At 44.1% G+C, this 13650-nt stretch overlaps 1 long non-coding RNA gene and 1 other non-coding gene across 2 annotated transcripts in view; both read right to left on the bottom strand.

Annotated features, from left to right (window-relative positions):
* The window catches only part of LOC144382575 (uncharacterized), a 101723-nt gene that overhangs the window by 39298 nt on the left and 48775 nt on the right, over nucleotides 1–13650 (bottom strand). The window lies entirely within an intron of this gene.
* Nucleotides 11661–11767, bottom strand: LOC118545002 (U6 spliceosomal RNA). Its single transcript, XR_004921890.2, has one exon. It is a non-coding gene; the product is annotated as a U6 spliceosomal RNA (small nuclear RNA).

Raw genomic sequence — 13650 nt, 5'->3', positions numbered from 1 at the left:
AGCCTGCTTCTCCCTGTCCCGCTCCCCTCTGCTCGTGAATGTGTGTGTGTGTCCCAAATAAATAAATAAATAAGATCTTAAAAAAAAAAGTAAGACCTGAAAATTTTACATTTTGAAACAAAACAAAAAATGGATAAAGAAGGAATAAGTCATTTATGATCTCATCAAAAAGATAGTTTCTTTAATAGATATATTTCATATATTCTTCCCAGAAGTTTTTCTATTTTTCTAAATATATATGTATGTGTGTGTGTACGTATACATTATATATGCATAATACATATGTTTATGTATATATGTCTATATATACACATATGTGTACATATATGGTTTTTTTAAAACCAAAATATTGTCATACTATACATGCTATTTGTGACTGTGGCACTTTGCATTTGGTTGCTTATGCTGTGAGCTGGGCCCTCCCTGGAGACGACCAGAGGTCCCTGAGACTTCTAATGAGAGCTGTGCCTACCGGTGGAGGTTCTGTGTCAGGCCCTGAGCATGGAGGGCATGGGGCCAAGTCAACAAAGAAGAGGGTCCCTTCATAAAGCACTGAATGCCCTTTCATTTGGGACCATCTTGACCTCAGAAGTTGGTAGGCTTCTTCCAGCAAGTTATAATGTAAGATCAGTCCAGCTGCAGAGACGCCCCCCGGGGGTGAGGCATAGACTCCCCGCCATGGTGGGAGAATCTTGTCATGTATGAGGTTGACTTTATCATGAGGCCACTCTTAAGTACCTGAGCCTCTCCTGTGAGATGTTCCTCTTTGACTCAGGGGTAAGTAGACCCTTCGTCTTTGGGCTACTCATCCAAGAAGTCCCAGTAGAAGGATCCAAGGACAAAAAAGCCCAGGAGACGTGTCCACACTGGGTTCCAAAGGCATGGGGAAAAGGAGGAGGCCCGCGCTGGCTTCCATAGTGGGAAACCAGAACTCTGCTCCCTGCAGAACAAGGGATTCTCCCCCCAAAACAAGGGGTTTTGGATGCTGTGGGGCAGCTCAGAAGTGACAACTCCCTACTTCACATGGTCAAATCTCTCTCTTAAAATTTTTTGTTTCCTTATTTTAATTTTTTTTTAGAGATTTTATTTATCCGTTCATTAGAGAGAGAGTGCTCGCAAGCAGGGGTAGGAGCAGAGGAAGAGGGACAAGCAGACTCCATGTTGAGTGCGGAGCCCAACGCAGGGCTTGATCCCACGGCCCTGAGACCATGACCCAAGCCGAAACCAAGAGTCGGACAGACGCCCAACTGACTGAGCCACCCAGGTGCCCCTTTTTTTAATACAGAGAGGTCTTGTTCCTTCACTCAGTTTCCCTCAATGCTTACATCTTACATTATGCAAGTACAATAGGAAAACCAGGACACTGATGTTTTCACAATGTGCGTGTGTAGATTTGGGTAATAACCATCACAATCAAGATACAGAACTATTCCATTACCAGAAAGATCTGCCTTGTGCTACTCCTTTTTAGTCATACAAACCCCTTCAACTCCACCATCCCTATCCAGTAACAACCAGTAGCCTGAGCTCCATGTAAATACTTTTGCCATTCCGAGAATGTTATATAAATTGGATCGTACAGTATTTGATCTTTTGATATTTTATTCACTCGGTAGAATGACCTTGAGATTCATCCAAGTTGTTGAATATGTATGGATTTTCTTTTCATTCCTTATTGTTTTGACTAGAACTTTCAGTATTATTTTGATGAACAGTGTTGAGAGTAGTCTTGTTTTGTATTTGACTATCTGAGGAACACATTGAGTATTTCAACATTGATGTTAGTTGTAGGTATTTGATATTGAATAAATTAATTTTCCTCTTAATTAATACTTTGAATAACTACATGGATTATTCATGGAAGACAAAAGCGCTTATTAATTGTATTCATGTTCTTTTTCTTTTTCAGAGAAACCACACTTTTGACTCTGATAATTTTGTTTTTAAATTTTTATTATTGAAGTATATTTAACATACAATGTTATGTTAGTTTCAGGTGTATAGCATAGTGATTGGACAATTCTATACATTACTCAGTGCTCAGCATGATAAATGTAGTCACTATCTATCATTCTATAACGCTATTGTAACATTGAATCTATTCCCCGTGCTGGACTTAAAGCTATATTTTATATCGGTGGCTTTTTTCCCCTAACCTTTCCTGACATACTTAGAGAGCTATTCCTCATCGTACATTTGTTCCATAATTCATCTAAATGAGCTGTTACATAATTTTTAAAAAGCACTCCTCTGACTGAGGGGGTATTATGCTAAGTGAAATAAGACAGACAGAGAAAGACAAATACCATATGATTTCACTTATATGTAGAATCTAAAAAAAAAACAAAACAAATGGACGACCAAAAATGGAAGCAGACTCATTAACACAGAGAACAAACCGGGGGTCGCCAGGGAGGAGAGGGGCGGGGGATGGGTGAAATAAAAGAAGGGAATTAAGAGGCACAAACTTTCAGCTATAAAATGATAACTCACGGGGATAAAAAGAACTGCATAAGGAATATAGCTAATAATACTGTAATCGCATGGGATGGTGACAGATGGTAACCACGCTCATCATGGTGAGCACTGAGTAATCGCAGAATCACTATGTCGGACACCTGAAACTAATATAATATTGTATGTCCACCATACCTCAATTTTTAAAAAGTGGATTTCCGATTAAAAAAAAAGCACTATCTCTCAGGATTATTTTTACTAAATGATGGGTAGATCAATCACCCTCACCCATCCCCTGACACCCCTCCCCCAAACAAGCCTTGTCAGAGGAGAGGATGCTGGGGTGGGGTGAGTGTCAAGGTTGTCTGTTGTGATCAGCACTAAAATTTTTTAATGCGTTCCACATAGTATCTCTGACCCTTAATTTCCTTGTGTAAAAAAAAAAAAGACAAGCTTGGATAATGTAATGTTTAGGGCACTTCTAGCTTTAAAATTCCATAAACTATATTCAGATTCTAGTTTAAAAAATATAAAAGCTGTTGCAGCCACTGATTAATTCACCTACACACAAAATGATGAAACCCACACAAAGTATGCCTTAGCTGGAGTTTGAAATCTTACTAACAACAAAAAATGTTTTCTATTCGGTAATGGCCATTTAATCAAAATGGCGGTGTGAAAATGTCCTGCCTCTGTCCATTCTGCTTCCAAACAACAGTCAGCAAATGACAGCTGGGCTCCCCAGAGAGCGTGGCCGGGCCCTGCCCCCCAGCAGCGGGGACATCGGCCGAGCTCTGACTTCATCCTGGACACACTCCCTCTGTCATTTCCCCTCTGCCAACATTCTCTGGACTTCCTCCTTACCCTCCCTAAAAAATGTTCTATACTCTCACCGTATTAACATGGTCTTTATTTTCTGTTTTCTGATGCCTTGACACCTGGGGTCCTGCTGACCCTGGAGGGACTGTCCCTGCAGGACTAATCGATTCCCAGAGACAGTAAACAACCAGCCTGAGAGCGAGCCTTTCACATACAAGCCAACCAATCGAAGCCTGCGCCCCAGTACCTTCTCCACGGGGCTCTCACTGTTCCTCTGCCCTAACCATCCAGGGCCAGGTCCCAGGCCACCAGGGAAAGCCAATCTGTTGGCCTTCCAGTACCTAGAGAATAATAAAACCCAGATGAAAACACCCCACTTCCTTCCTGTTCCTCGAAGGGCCTATATGAGTTGGATGCCAAAGGCATGCTCTGTCCCCACATCCCTGAAAGGGCTTTTCACACCGACCTCTGCACTTGGCATGGTGTTGGCCGGGTCTGCCAAGGCGGCAAACCCAGCCTGACTGCACCTTTGCAGCCGCCCTCGTTAGTGGCCGTGAGGGAGCTCCATGGGTCTCTTCCTGGATTGCATCTGTCCATTCTGCGTCCGCAGTAAGACCAGAGCCCCCTCTCAAGCCTGACGTAGGACTTTGACTGTACATTGTTTACTGCGTGGAATGATGAGGTCACGCCTTCACCCCCCCTTCCTCCCTCTGCACTTGGTCTCTTGGGTTTGTAGGTCTGGACCCTCCATCTGAGCGGCAAATCCCTACCCAGCCCCTCTCTCGGACCCACATGATGCCTCCTTGCAGGTCCTGCCTTGCACTTCTCGGCCAGGCAAACAGCACCCGACACCCAGCTTGGTAAGGCAGGGAGGCCCCACGGGTGGGATCAACTTCCCCATGCATCTCGAGACCTCCAGGTTTGCCAGCAGGACTGAGAACTTGACTTGTTAGGACATCAGTGAGTCAGAATCCCTCACAGAAACTCGAAGCACCAAGCACAGACCCTAGAAACATGGGCTACTTGATACCCTACAGTCGGGGGACTCACTCTCCATTTCTATGGCCAAAGGAACTCACACCACTTGAGCCTCAAGGCAACCTTTGCCCCTGCCGGGGTGGGGGGTGGAGGATGGGGGTGTTAGTACATTGAGCCACTAAACTTCCACCTTAATGTGTATAGCCCTTTACAGTTTGCAGATTTCTATTTGCTGTCTCATTTCATCCATAGAAACAACTAGAAAACAATCATGCAGCAACATAAAGCAATGGTTGATGACACTACTGTAAAAGTTAAGTTTTCTGATGAGTAAGGCAAAATATTGAGGAAGAGAAAGACTTCATTTAGTTTTAAAAAATCAATTCATGCAGGGGCGCCTGGGTGGCTAAATGGGTTAAGCGTCCGACACTTGATCTCAGCTCAGGTCTTGATCTCAGGATCATGAGTTCAAGCCCCACTTTGGGCTCCATGCTGGGCATGGACCCTATTTAAAAATAAAATCAATTCGGGCGCCTGGGTGGCTCAGTTGGTTAAGCGACTGCCTTCGGCTCAGGTCATGATCCTGGAGTCCCTGGATCGAGTCCCGCATCGGGCTCCCTGCTCGGCAGGGAGCCTGCTTCTCCCTCTGACCCTCCCCCCTCTCATGTGCTCTGTCTCTCTCATTCTCTCTGTCTCAAATAAATAAATAAAATATTTAAAAAAAAAATAAAAATAAAAATAAAAATAAAATCAATTCGTAATACGAAGGCGGCTTTCTTCCTATGCCCCCCAACTGTTTCTCAAGATCAAAAGAGTTCTGGGCGCCTGGGTGGCTCAGATGGTTAACCATCTGCCTTCGGCTCAAGTCATGATCCCAGAGTCCTGGGATCAAGTCCCGCATCGGGCTCCCTGCTCCTTGGGAACCTGCTTCTCCCTCTGTTTCTCTCTCTCTCTGTCTCTCATGAATAAATGAATAAAATCTTTAAAAAAAAAAGATTAAAAGAGTTCTTTAATAATAATGACTAATGTTTATATTTGCATAATGATTTATAGCTTACAAAGTATTTCTAAGTACATTTTCTTATTTAATTCTTGCCAAAAAAAAAAAAAAAAAAAACCAACCTAACGCAAGATTGGTGCTTTGTCCCCATTTTATGAATGAGGAAAGTGAGGCTCAGGGAGTCAACATTCTCAGCTGAGCACTCACTACCAGTTTAATGAAAGCAGCTGTTATAAAGTGTTGAAGTGAAAAAGCAAGCTCATTTATGGCCTCATTACAAAGTTCCACTCTGGCTTCCTGTTCTTCATTACTCCTCTGACTGGTGAATTCTGTCCCTGGGCTGCCTTCCCCACTGCAGTAGTCCAGACACAACCTTGGGACCATCCAGTCTGAGAAGATGGAGACATGACCCTCGATGGAAGGGGACGCGGGAGACGTGGTGCCCGGGGACCTGGGGATGCGGCTCCAACAGCAGGGAAACCGTCCACAAAGTGTGAAATGCAGCTCTTTGGGGGGAAACCACACCAACAATACCCAAAACAAACCCAAGCTTCCAACAAAGCTGAATAAGAGAATAAGTAGTCTCACTCCATGGGGTTGTGCTTAGAGTATGATGCTGTTACCCTGGCGAAGGGCTTTGGATACAGAGTAACTCAAACATCTGCTGATTATTGCTCCCTGCACTCTCCCATGACCAGCATCATGCTGAAGACTCACGAGGGAATCCGCCCTCCTCGCAGTCACTGTGAGTGGGGGCGGCAGACCCCACAGTGACCCCTGGAGGGAAGACACACACCTACCTCACCCTCCTGCACCCCAAAAGGAAGAGGCCTACCAGGGTAGGAGCAAAGGGAAAGGCTTGGGGCTGCCGTCACTCCCTGGAGGCCCGCTCGCCTTTTCCTCCCCAGAATGGCTCCAGGGTCAGTGTTGGGAAAGAGTTTGTGCTTTGGCTTATTTTAGTAGATAATTGCATTACGTGTTGAGACCGTTTCAATAAGTAGGTGGGCTTGAAGATGTGTGGGCCTTAATATTTGTTCTCTCTGCACCATGGGCCGTGTCCATGCCCCTCTGCATCCGTGGCTACACCAGGACCTGGGCACTTAGAGAGATTGAGGCCAGACTGAACCTAAGGGTAAAAATCAATCCCAAATTCACATTCCCCCAGGGAGACGGGAACCTATAATTTTTTTTTGTTTTTTGTTTTTTTTTAACAAGGCTGATTTCACACATCACACACAGCCTGAGGCCGTGTGGACAAGGTGGTTAGAGCAGGGAGAAAATACACAGCCAGGCTGCTGAGTCCCCTCCCCGCCCTCCCCACCAACCACGGGAGAGCAGCTGAGCCTCTGGAAGCGACAGGGCTCTAAATAGAGAGAAAATTTCACACATATGCTCGGCCGATTTTCAAAAGAAGAAATCATAAAGTACTTGTGATAGCAAGTAGCCTTCCTTGTATTACTTCTCAAAGCCCGCTGGATTTAACCCCCTGTGGCTTCCAGGCTGCTGGAGTGAACTCATAAACAAGGCCGTTATTCTGCCCTTAAGAGGCTATTGACCATCTTTGCAGTCAGGTTAGGGAAAATACTCTTCAGGGAAGTTGAGGGCTTTAGCGACTCCTGGTTCAATTTAACCGTAAACAATTAGAACAACCGTACGGTTGCAGCTACACTATTTTGTTGGGGCCACAACAAAGTAACAGCCCGGGCTGCCTGAACAGCAGGATGTTATCATCTCCCAGATCTGGAGGCTGAAGTCCAAGATCACGGTGTTGGTTCCTTCGGAGGCCTCTCTCCTTGGCTTGTTGATGGCCGTCTTCTGCCCGTGTCTTCACGCAGTCTCCCCTCTGTGAGTGCCTGTGTCCTAATCTCTTCTTCTTAGAAGGACACAGATCGTGTTGGATGAGGGCCCAGTCTAATGACCCCATTTTAACTTCATCACCTCTTTAAAGACCTGACATCCAAATAGGGTCACATTGTGAGGTCCTGGGGATTAGAACATCAACATATATATCTGGGGAAAGGACACATTTTGGCCCTTGTCACCAACCATAAGCTATTCTTCACATGAACAATTTATATGTTTCTCCTTCCAAACACATGTAGGCCTACATAGAATTCTTTGGTTCCCTTTCTTCAACAACATTCTTTAGTATTTTTATGAGTATTATTTACATCTAAAGGGACTTCAAGTTTATCTTTGGCAACTTACTGAATTTTTTTGTTTTGTTTTGTTTTTAAGATTTTATTTATTTATTTGAGAGTGAGAGAGAGAACACAAGCGGGGGGAGGACCAGAGGGAGAAGCAGACTCCCCACTGAGCAGAGATCCTGATGCTGGACTCCATCCTGAGACTCTGGGATCATGATCTGAGCTGAAGGCAGTTGCTTAACCGACTGAGCCACCCAGACGCCACGATTTTTGTTTTAATCTATAAAAGTGGTAGACCATAACATGCTCTTGGGCTTTGGGCTCTTCCAATTCCTCAAACTTAAATACAAGACAACACAAAAGTAGAGCCCCACAAAACGGGCAGGCGGTCTGACAGGGCAGGAGAGATCGGAAGCGTTGCGATTCCCAGACCCAGTGCCCAGGGGCTCTGTCTGGTGTTCCTGTGCAAGCTTGGGCAACTGGGACCTGATCTCCCCAAGAGTCAGTTCCCCCTCTTCATAATCAGCCTGCTGATTCTGAATAGCTTATGGTTGGTGACAAGGGCCAAAATGTGTCCTTTCCCCAGATATATATGTTGATGTTCTAATCCCCAGAACCAGTCTACGCTGGTCCTGGCTTCTCCCAGGGATCTTCACTGACATCTCACAGGATTGTTGGGACAGTCTTCCCACGGAGAGATGGGCAGGGGGGTGGGGATGGTGCCTCTCTAGTCCCATGCATACTGTTGAAATCTTCTCTGCAAGGTCACAGCTCATACCTGTCATCTCGGCTGGAGTGCAGGATTCTGTCCACTTACCTCCCCGGATGTCTCGCAGTCTTGAACTTCTTTGGAGAAGAGCCCCGTGCTAGGCACTATCCTGGTTGACCTTCTCCATATAATCCTGGGTTCCACAGTTTTCCAGATAAAAACACGGTGGGGGGAAAAAGTCACTCCCACGCTGCCCCGCTGCTAGTCCCCAGACCAGTGACTCTCAAAATCATGGGGTGGTGGAGACAGAGTGCTATCTCCTGCTAGAAGGTTCTGATTCACCTCCCCGAAGGTTTCTCCATCCCCTCCAATCTCCTTAGGAAATGATTGCTGGGGGAGGGGGGGGCATTCCAGGGAGAACCAGACATGTCCTTTCAGGTGTGTTGAGGACATTTGGGAGGATTCTGCAGGTGGTGAGGGATGTGTGTGCTGGAGGGGCCTGTCTTCTGCCTTCCCCTGTACTCTCTGAAATGTATTGGGGGAAATGTGTAGGAAAGTAATGTCCACGCATCTTAATTCTTCCGATGCAGATGTTGAGGTGGGCACTAAAAGTCAGCTTTCTAACAGGAAGGGGTGGGGTACAGACACTTAACCTCTCTCTCCCTGCAAATCAATGCCACACGAGTCTAGGTAAATTGGGTGCCTCTCCTCTATATCTTTGAACCATGAAAAGTCGATGTGGCATTGAACCGAGGACAGGTAGCAAACTAAGGTGGCTCAAAAGACTTTCAGGGATGACAAATGGGTTTCAGTGGGTGGTAGGAGCCACTGAGGGTTCAACGATTATCAGTCATCAGTAAGATTTGGGGATGATTTCATGTGACAAAAGGAATTAGAGTTGATTTGAGATTACTGCAAGATCAATTCACATTACCTTACTTGCCTTCAAAGCACGTCATGAATGGGAGGGAAGGAATAGAAGGGCCACAGGCACCTGTCGTCCCCACCCCATGCCAAGGATGCTGTCCCCCCAGAGACACCCAGAATGGGGCTAATGACGATGCATCATTGCAGAGCTTTCTTTCCTCACACAATTTTTTTTCCTGTTTCATCAAAATCTAAGTGCATCCATTGAACCTTGTCACAAGTGGGGACTCCATCCATCAGGTATGACAGAGCAGGGAAAAAGGTGGTGAGATGTGCTGGTCTAGGTATTTTCTGAAAGCTGCCTTCTGACCTGCAGTGGGGGAGAGGGGCTAGCCTTGGAAACAGGTGGAGAGAAAGGTGGTGGTGTGCTGCCCACCCTCACTTGCACAAACCAGTTGAAAACCAAAACCAAAGGAAGGCCCCTTCATCTCATCACAGAATCGCCTCTGGAAAACACTGACAAGCTGCCAACGTTGCTTTCCAGCAGTGAGGTGGAGGGAACTTGGTGTTTGGGATGGAAATGCATCAGGGATGCTGGAACACAGCCCTGTGCTCTGCCAGAGATGGTCCTGTGTATTTTCACTGGGATGAGAGGAGGTTACTAAACTCTAAACTATGTCTTATTGACGTCTCACGAAAGACTTAGGTCCATTGTCCATGCTACTAAATGAAGCTGGATGTTGATGGAAGTTATGGGACAGCTAAAGCCCCAAAGCTACTCTTGTTGCTCCCATAACGGCATGGCTCCAAAGCCAGAGGCAGTTTCGGATTCTTCTCTTACTACCACCATGAGATGTCTTTCATTTGGCAAACGTGCTTTATTTTTTAAAAAGTTTTAATTTAAATTCCAGTTAGTTAACATGGAGTGTAATATCAGTTTCAGGTGTACAAGACAGTGATTCCACACTTCCATACATAACCCAGTGCTCATCACGACAAGTGCCCTCCTTAATCCCCATCACTTGTTTCTCCCCTCCCCCCACCCCCCACCCCCAGCAACCATCAGTTTGTTCTCTGTAGTTAAAAGTCTAGACAAACGTGTACTTTAAATGTACTATGCCCAAGAAACCACACTAAGCTTTAGCCAAATGCCAAGGGGATTTGAGATTTTGCCCCGCAGGAATTAGGACCACGATGGGCTGGCAGCAAACCTATGCGCCCATCAGATTACCCTCTGCCTACAACCTTTCCACCCCTTGGCACTTGCGGTGGATACCAGCGTATCCATCTGTTCCAACACTTGCCACTGGTCCTGAGCAGGGCTTCCTGGACTGACCTCCATCCTGTGACCAGCAGGAGTTCTCCATTGATGACCCAGCCTTGTCCAGCATCATTGTTGCTATGGTGACAGTCACTCATGAATGCATTAGGAGAAAAATAACAACTTTCGAGCAGGTGTACAGTCCTGGCAAGGCATCCCCGCACTGGCTTGTAAAGTTCTCTGGTTTTCCCCAAGACTTTTCTTTCCCCCAAGACTTAAATTAGGAACCAAGATGTAACTGCTAAGAACACGATTTCCCTAGCAACCAGAGAAATGCTCTTCCTTCCTGTTGGGGGAGGCTAAAAATAACATTGCATGTACCACTGTAACCAGCTGGAATCTCCAAATCATCTCCTGTAACAACCCCCTGGTCATAGCAGATGCCTAACGCCCTGCCTCACCTCTCATCAAGGTGACCTCTCTAAGGCACAAATGTCATTCCTGCATAGAATCATTCAGGCTTTCCTTTTGCCAAGGGAGGGGGAAAAGTCAGAGACAGCTTGACCTTGTGAGCAGGGGCAGGGCTCCCTTCCTACCCCTTTCCAGCATGGCACCGGTGTTTTAGGCATCAGCAATTGCCCAAGATTCTCTGATCAGACCGTGTGTCTGCCTGCCTGGCTGCCTGCCTTCTCTCCTTCCCTCCTTCCTTTTGATATAATTAACATACAATAATATAAAAAAAAAAATCCTGAGGGATCAGTATAATGAGTTTTGACAATTGTATCTGCGGGGCAAGATACCGAACATTTCCAGTGCTCTAGAAAGTTTTCCTGTGTCCCTTTCCAGTCAACCTACCATCCCCCTACCCCAGAGGCAACCATTTTCTGATCTTTATTCCCATGGATGAGTTTTGTCTGTTCTGGAACTTCATAAATGGAATCATATAGAAAATACTATTTTGTGCATTACGTTGTATGAATATGCCACAATTTTTTTTATTAGTTTCAGAGGTACAATTTAGTGATTCATCAGTTGCATACAACACCCAGTGCTCATTACATCAAGTGTCCTCCTTAATGCCCATCACCCATCCCTCCCCCACCTCCCCTCCAGCAGCCCTCCATTTGTTTCCTGGAGTTCAGCATCTCTTATGGTTTGCCTCCCTCTCTGTTTTCATCTTATTTTATTTTTCCTTCCCTTCCCCTGTGTTCATCTGTTTTGTTTCTTAAAGTCCACATATGAGTGAGATCATATGGTTTTTGTCTTTCTCTGACTGACTTATTTCGCTTAGCATAATATACTCTAGCTCCAACCACGTCACTGCAAATGGCAAGGTTTCATTCTTTTTGATGGCTGAGTAATATTCCATTGTGTGTGTGTATGTGTGTGTGTGTGTGTGTACATCACATCTTCTTTATCCAAAAAAATATGGAAAGCTTTATAAATTTACATGTCATCCTTGTGCAAGGACCATGCTAATCATCTCTGTATCATTCCAATTGTAGTATAAGTGTTGCTCAAGTGGGCACTACACCACAATTTTAAAATCTACTTTTCTGTTGATGAACATTTGAGCTGTTTTCAGTTTGAGATTATCATGAATAAGGCTTCAGAATATTTTTATACTAGTCTTTTTGTGGATGATCGTTTATTTCTCTTGGGCAAATGCCTAGAATTGGAACTGTTGGGTCACGGGGTAGCTGTCTGCTTAACTTTACTAGATTTTGGCAGATGGTTCTCCAAACTAGTTGTACCTTTTGACTCTTTCATCATCCAATACGAGAGTCTAATTGTTCTACATCCCCACTAACATTTGGTGTTGTCATTGTTTTTTTTATTTTACCCTTCTGGGTGGGTGTGTAATAGTATCTCATTGTGGTTTTAATTTGCATTTTTCTAACAATTAAAAATGTGAGTATATTTTCATGTACTTATTGGCCACTTGCATATTGTCTTCTGTGAAGTATTTTGTCCATTTTAAAAATTGAATTATCTTCTTATTAATTTATTAATAATATATTCTGAATATAAACATTTATCAGATATATGTTCTGCAAATAGTTTTCCCCTGTCTGTGGTTTATCTGCTCATTTTCTTAATGGCAACTTTAATGGGCAGAAATTTTTAATTATGATGAAGTCCAATTTATCAGTTTTTTTATGTTAGGATTTGTCTTTTTCGTGTCTTCTCTCAACGATCCATATCTAACTGAAGATTGCAAAGAATTTCTCTTGTATTTTCTTCTAGAAGCTTTATGGTTCTGTTTTTTTAATATAGACTTGTGATTCATCTCAAATTATTTTTTAATTTGTGCAGTGGGACAGGAGTTGACTTTACTTTTTTCCCCCATAAGAATATTCAGTATTTCCAGCACTATTTGTTGAAAGAATTTCCTGTCACCATTGAATTATGTTGGTACCCTTGTCTGAAATAAGTTGACTGTAAGAGTAGAGGTCTATTTCTGGACTCCCTTTTCTTCCATTGACCTGTGTGTTTTTCCCTACACAATACCACACTGACTTCATTATTGTGTTTATAGCAAGTCTTGAAATGATGTAGTGTAAGTTCTTCAACACTCTTCTACTTCAAGATAATTTTGGCACTTCTAGGTCCTCTGAATTTCCATAAAAATTTTAGAATTAGATTTCCTATTTCTTCCCCCAAAACCTGCTGTAATTTTGGTAGGCATTCCATTGGAACTATAGATCAATTTAGAGCAAATAAACATTTTAAGACAGTCATCCTTCTAATCTATGAATATGGTATATCTCTCCACTTGTTTATATCTTCTTTAATTCCTCTCAAAAATGCTTACTGTTTCCAGGGTAAAGTTCTTGCACATCTTTCATTAAATTCACCCCTAGATATTTGATTTTCAATGCTATTATAAAGAGTATTGGTTTATTTTTCAATAAAATAAAATCATTTATTACTTCACCTGTGTACTTTGGCACGTACAGTTCCAGACACAGGGCATGCCTTTCTCTGGCTACCTCTCCTTCCAAGCATCACTTTCTGTAGGAAGTCCCTCTCTCTTTTCTTGGCTTGAGTTGGTAATCTCATTTCTGTGTTATAATAAAGGTCTGTGTGGGTTCATGATAATGCAAAGATCCTGCCATATTTAACTATGTGTTTATTGTCTGTCTCCTAACTAGACCCTGAGCTCTTTGAGATCAGCAGCTGCGTCTTCAGTCTCTGTTCACAATATTTTTTTTAAAAGATTTTATTTATTTATTTGAGAGAAAGAAAGCAAAAGACAGAGCACAAGTGGAGGGGGAGGGGCAAACAGAGAGGGAGAAGCAGACTCCCTGCTCAGGAAGGAGCCTGATGCGGGGCTCAGTCCCAGGACTCTTGGATCATGACCTGAGCCAAAGACAGACGCTTAACCTACTGAGCCACCTAGGTGCCCCAT

This window comes from Halichoerus grypus, chromosome 7 (genome assembly GCF_964656455.1).
Source record: "Halichoerus grypus chromosome 7, mHalGry1.hap1.1, whole genome shotgun sequence".
Taxonomy (NCBI): Eukaryota; Metazoa; Chordata; class Mammalia; order Carnivora; family Phocidae; genus Halichoerus; species Halichoerus grypus.
This window is presented reverse-complemented; position numbering and strand designations above follow the sequence as displayed.